We start from the raw sequence: 7,019 nt of genomic DNA, 5'->3' as shown, positions 1-7,019 counted from the left end.
GCACTGTAAATCTATGGAAAGGTTCCTGGAAATAACTTTGTAATCAGGCAAAAATGAATTCCAATGAATAGTGAGTTTTAGTCTTATAGTCTGTCATTAAGTGCCTTATTTATGCCATTCATTCGTGGAAAGCTGTAATTGGTACTAAATTCCAAAGCCTCCTATAAATTAACTGTGAACTGTGTATAATAATGCTTAACAGCAAATTTTGACTCCTTTGTTTTGTATACTGTTGGTTGGTTTATAACAATTCTCATCGTATGTTTTTTAAGAAATATCTTGGTGGCTGTAGCTCATGGGGTAGAGAGGGTTGATGGTTTGATTCCCGGCTCCTCCAACCCCACATGCCAAAGTGTCCTAGGGCAAGACACTTTATCCTGAATGATGTGTGATAGAAAAAGCTGCTGTATATAGAGGCACTGTGTCATGATTCTGCCCTAATGAACTCTTGTGTCTAGTGGACTTTTGTTTGATTGTTATTCCTTGTGTATCTGTTGCGTTGGTCCCTTGCTGTTGTTTCCTGTGATGTTTTGTAGTGACTTTCCCTGTGTCTAGGTTTTAGTTGTTACCTTTATTTCCTTTGTATCTTGAATTTGTGGCTTCCTTCCTTGTGTGTTGTCACTTCCTGTTGTCCTGTGTGTTTGGTGTTTTGACTTGTGTCACTTGCCTCAGTGATTGTCCACACATGTTCCTAATGTGTCTCACCTGTTTCCCATTACCTGTGCCTCCTTGTGTCTATTTAAGACAAGGCTGTTAATTCTCATCCACAGTCGCCAAGTGCTTGCTCATTGTGGGATTTGATTGGTTTTCCCTGTAATATTGTAATATTGACCTTACTATGTAAAGTGCCTTGAGATAATGTATGTTGTGATTTGGCGCTATACAAATAAAATTGAATTGAATTTAGTCTCTGTGCTTCACTTTTTCTTGGTCAGTTTGTGTGTTGATTTTCGCCCAACCTGTTTGTTACCTGTCCCGTGATTATTGCTCCAGTCTGTTACTGTAATGTTGTGCCTTGTGTCCTAGTTCGGTTCATTTTATATTCTCTAGTGATTTTCGTTATTTTTAGCTGAAAGTCCTTTTTGTTTTCAATTTATTAAAATTGTTATTTTATTTGCTCCTTCAAACCTTAACACCCTGTATGAATGTGTTTTTAATGGGTGAATGTTACTTGAACAGTGAAGTTTGAATGATCAACAAGGTTTTAATAAAGATAAACTGAGGGGGCAGGCTGGTGAATGCAGAGCTGGCATGGAGGTGGCACAGGAAGCAAAGAGGAGCGAGCAGGCTGGTGTCTGAATCCTGAACACAAGGAGAGGCAGGTTAGAATGGTCACAAGAACGAGCAACGTAAAGATATTCACAAGAGACTTAGACTTAATGCTTCAGACTAGTAGTCAAACTACCACTGAATTATTTGAATAATCTGGCGACGAATGACTGGAGAGCTGGAGACTTTATGCTGAAGAGGTGCAAAGCAAGGCCACTCACTCACTCACTCACACAGGCAGATGAAAAGAAGGAGGCACAGGGAAAAACAGGAGACATCTGGGCTGTGACAATAAAAGTGTTATATGAATACAGTCAGTTAACCAAAGTTAATACAGCTGTCAAATAAATATATATTTCTCTCTGAATTGAATCTTAATAGTTGACAGTGTTACAATGTACAAGGTTTGGACTCAAAATGCAGACCACAGACAGGAGTAGTTTATGTATTTTTAATAAAACTTTCACAGATGATAAATATGATCGAGGAATCTATGTGCTGAGCAGGTTGGCAGAGGAGCAGGAGCAAGGCAGGTTAAAGAGCAGCTGAGGCGTTTGGCTTAATGGCAGCAACTCCTGGTCGATACTGGGCTCCAGATCGACAAACCATGTGCTATACAGGTCAACAGGCAGAACAATAGGAGAGGAATTGTAGAGACGCAGCTTTTAAGCAGGAGTTGATGAGCTGGTGAGGAAACAGGTTAGGAGCCCAGCCAGGTGCCCACTGCCACACACACATACACTCCTTACGCACACACACACACACACACACACCCAGCAGGGAGGAGAAACTTAACTGCAAAAAGGTGAGTAAAAAGGAGTGACAGCATGAGCTGTGACAACTATTAGTATAAAGTAGTGTGAAATGGAGACATCCAAGGAAAGTTTGCATACCTCATGTGTACTGAAGTGAAATACTTATTTTCAGGTGTCATGAAAGTTATGTAAACAAAGGCCTCCATTGCAAATGGGCAATTTATAGTGTAGATTGGTGCACTGTAACTTGTAGCATAGACCGTTATAATAGGGATCATAGTCATCAATGAGTACATTTAAACAACCAATATAAAGCTTATCTAAGAAAAATGGAAATACAGTACCTTTCCAAAAGAGTTTTAAAAAGATGAGGAAAAATACACCACCGATCAAGTTGTTCATGTTTCATTTTCTTAATGATAAAAAGAAGTTCTTGCCAATGATGAAGCCCATTAGTCTCCCCTTATCTTTCCAAAGCCAACTTTATAATTCAGACACCTATCGGCTGCTCACACAGTCTTGTGGCCAAATGTGCATTTCATTTTGTTCAATTGAAGTATAACAAATCAAAAAATGAAAAAGATGGATTTAGAGGTCATCGTTTAGGAAATGCAATTACAAAATTTGAAGTAATTCCATTAAAGTTCCCTTGAAAAAGCGTTTTATGATGATACTCCATGACTGAAATTATGGATGAAAGCTATGAACGCCTTTATTATGACCTCAGCCTTTGGAGACTACACTCTCACAATGGCCAGTGAAGAGGTTTGACGATCAAGCTTGATACTGCCGGTAGTGTGCTGGACACACTACAGGCCTTGTGAGGGAAGCAGTGTGATGGCATTCTTCTGCTCCCTTTGTGCCTGAAAAAGACAGTACTGGATCATTGGAATTTTAAAACTGCAAGCTCCACAACCATAAACAAGGAATATTCTACTTTTAGATTTGGAAGTGGAGACAGCATGCACTATTACTCCAGGGTCCACTAACCACTAACTGGCCCGCAATCCTGTTTCTCCTCAATTATGTTCAACCCTGCACCCCACGCCCCTGCAGCAGGGAAACAGGATTTACTGGGGCATTACAGTACTGCACTTGCATACATCACCACAGCATTCCCACAAAAGAATTTGGGCACTAGCATGAGGATACAAACGCTTCACAGGAATCTGCTGCACTCTTGATGTGTTAGTGTAACATTGTGATAGGAAACAGAAGTTAACAACGCGAACGTGACAATCTCTATACACAGCTGCCACCTTGACTGCGTGGTATAAGAAATGAATAAATAAATCTGGTCTTTTGCTGGCAACCTCACCCCAAGGGACGTTATCCGTGTGACAGGCCTGGCCTCATGTCGCATGCCAGTGTTGTCTTCCATTCTTAATGATTCAAGATACCAATCATGCTTGCTCAGTACCTGCCAACTTCATATTCTTCCTCCTCTGAACACACAGTGGGCAGAGAGTGAATCGCTGCTAGCAGAGGATGAAAGAGGAGATAGTGTCACTTACAGAGCTGACATGAAATATGTAGGAAATTGCCACCATCTCACAGAGTTAGGAGGGGCACATGCAAACACTAGTGCTGTCATGATTATGTTGAGTCTGCCTCCTTTCTGACACAATATACTTTTATGGCCTAGTCTGTGTGGTCTGAATATATAAATGGGCATTGTGATGTAAGACTGCTTATTTGTGCAGTGAAGGCACGTCTTGGACAATGCGTCATTGTAGGCAAACCAATCAGAGCTGTCATAACATGACTGAAACTAGGAGATGAAACTGAAATTTTCAAGAAATTGAATCATTCCAATCATTTTGTCAAGATCTAGATGCATTCTGCTTCTCTTCCTGCTGCTGACTCCATTGCTCATCTGTAATAAGAGGTACCTGAAGGAAGTGCTGTTGGACGCTCTTTCAGACACACTAAGTAGTGACACAGTGGCAAGGCTCTCTGGTTGAGGAACAGCTGGATGGAATTATGTTTTCATTGAGGAGGAAAGCGCTCAGATGACGTGCTCATCACTCGCATTTCCATGTTCCACCCTGAGAATGTGTAGAGCAGTGGTGGAAATGTGTCCACCGCTCATGGGCAGCGGCAGGATTTTTTCACTGCTGTTGCTTAGTAGTTGCTGGTGTTGCCCCCCCCCCCCCCCCCAAGAGTCCATAGGTGTGAATCGGTTCTTGTTTCCTTTTTAGTAGAAAAAATGAGAATAAAATGGAATGGACAAATGTTTTGTTTCTCATACTGTACTGTAAGTTGTTGGACACTGAACAGCACTAATTTGAAAAAATAACTAAAGTCATCACTGTCATCGCATTTATTTGCAAAACATTTGTTATAGTTGTGGCAACGAGCGTTGTCTCCTTTCAAAGCATAACCTCATGCCCCTGCATTTTGACAAATGCACCTTCTATAGATAACAGAAATGTATGTAAATTTATTCCAAAAATATGTACTGTAATATGCAAAAAAAAAGAACAACTAGAGAACCCACATTTCATCTGCCTAAGGTGTGTGTGTGTGTGTGTGTGTGTGTGTAAAAAAATTCCGCCTCTCCACTCTAGGTCTATCAGCAAACGAAAATGTAGGAAAAGAGGATTTACAATCTGCCCCTTACAGAGTATGTGAATGGGACATGCTGCAATAAACATGAGATGGAAATTACTTGCCAAGAGCAGAGAGAAATATCTGCCTATCCCACTTTGCTTGTTTGGTATAATTGGTATTATTTTAATTGCTGCCTGAATGCTGTTGTCATCATATCCTCAGGCACTGAATCCGGTCTCTAATATACACTACTGTTGACCAGCTGGCCGCAAGCTTGTTAAATTCTGTTTTTTGCCAAAACAACACTGTGCTTGACTCTAAGCCGCCTGGCCCTGTGTGTGTGTTCCTTGGCCTGAAAACTGGGTATGTTATCATCTCCTCAGACCGCTGGCTAGCTCTGCCATCCAAGTGGAGCGGGATCCCTGGGTCAAACAGTGCTCCAAGTAATGCTGCTAATGAGTGTGAGGAGGCTTGGTAGCAGGGATCAGTTTTCTAGTCTGAGTCGGAAAACCAGCTGCCCCAGCCTGACTGGCTGTTGCCCTGCAATGCACCTGAGCCCTGCTGACACCAGCGCTTCTGAGACTTGGTTGACACCGGGTCTATGGGTGTTGATGCTTCTGTATTCACCTGTTATCTCCCTCACACCAGATTTCACATATTTTCTTCTTAGCTCAAGCAACACTGATATCACTAGTCTAGACAGAAAAACTCCCAACATGCCACAAGCCTACAATTCTCATTGTATTAATCTTCTGTATTGTTACTGATGTTATTGTTTAACATTGTGTTCTAGTCAATCAAAGCTCCCCAGTGGGGTTATATAGCGAAGTGCTTCGGTCCTAAAACTAGTTAGTGAAATGAAAACCCTCCCTTTTCCTTTACTAATTTTAAAGAGAAAAAAAATGAACGGACTGAAAAACTGACCATCATAGAATAAGCAGAGAGGAAGCATTATACCGCTGTTATCACCTCAAAAATGAATTCCAATTCTGTTTTTCACTTGACAAGTATGACAAGAAACGAGTGCTCTCTCACCTCTGTACACCCATGACCCCATTTTTCTATTGCCCGCTTTTATTTTCTATTTTTGTTTTTCCCTGAAAAACCGATTTAAAAAGGAAAAAAAACAACAACAAAAAACTTGAGGTCCGTAATTCAATTACTGTTGATGATTATTCAGTCTTCATTTCATGATTTTAAAAATCAAAGTCCAGGTAGTCAATTCCAGTCTGCCACTGGACTCACATGTCATACTCTTCTCACTGCAATGTACAGTACTGTACAGCCAGAGCACCTTTTCTTTCTTCACTCAGTGTTCTACTCACTCTTTTGATGACTTGCCTGCTGCCGCAAAGCTCACCTGAAAACTACCACAGCTGCAGTTGTGAATAAAGCATTTCAAAAGTCCATGATTAACGCCAGTTAGCTTACAATTAGCATCTGTACTGTTAGTACATTTGGGGCAAATAAACACGGGAGTTCCAACAAGGCAACAATTCACTTTCCTTTCAGTCTGAAGAGACCTTAAAGGAGCAATATGTGGTTTAGGAGAAAGCTTGTTTCCCTCTTTGTTGTTGTTGTTGTGATTTTACTGCTCTGGCCGAGCCGCGGCCTCCGATATGAGAGACGGGACTAACCACAAGGCAAAAGCAGCAGCGTTGCAGCGCCGTCCGCTAGCACACAAGGTGTCGACGAGCGATGTTAAGAAACTGCACTCTCAGTGTTGTGTGGTGCGGTCCGTACCATTTTTTTGTTTCCGGTTTACAGAGCCTGGACTGAGCCGAAAATGCCTTTTTTTGATCGCGTACACAGAATTGAAAGCTAACGGACCGTGAGGAAATATTCACTGATTTTTACAAAACATGAATTGCTTTAGAATTGCTTACTGCCCCTTTAACCTTCATGTAATGATTCCATGAAAGTTGGATGACAAAACATAGTTGGAAAAAAAATAAACTTGAGCTTCAGCAAAGTTGTTTATGCATTGGATGCCAACCGTTTGGCTTGTAACCTTTTAACCCTTTGAATGGAAGCAAGTGGGCCCTGTGTTAAAGGTGATATTTCAGCTCATTTGAATATTTTTCAAGGCCTGAAACAACAAACAAATATGTTTTATAATAAGATAAGAGCTTAAGATAAGATAATTGGGTTATCATGGGTTCCTTTTTAACACATTTTAAAGGTGCACTAAAAAAACATGCTTAGCAACATTACCTTAACTTTCCAGCATTTTTGGCTCACAGGTGTTGGAAAGCTTTGCTGTCATTTCAGTTAATTTCAACTGACATTTCTGAGCCTTTATATGAACGGCAAATGAATGAAAACAATTTTCCTCATAGTTGCATCATTTGTTGTGCTAAGTATTTAGCAAAAAACAAACAAGTGACTTTGAACATAGTTTGCAAGAATTATAAAGCATTTGTCACACTTTAATGTAAAAAA

This window comes from Scophthalmus maximus, chromosome 16 (genome assembly GCF_022379125.1).
Source record: "Scophthalmus maximus strain ysfricsl-2021 chromosome 16, ASM2237912v1, whole genome shotgun sequence".
NCBI classification, from domain to species: domain Eukaryota; kingdom Metazoa; phylum Chordata; class Actinopteri; order Pleuronectiformes; family Scophthalmidae; genus Scophthalmus; species Scophthalmus maximus.
This window is presented reverse-complemented; position numbering follows the sequence as displayed.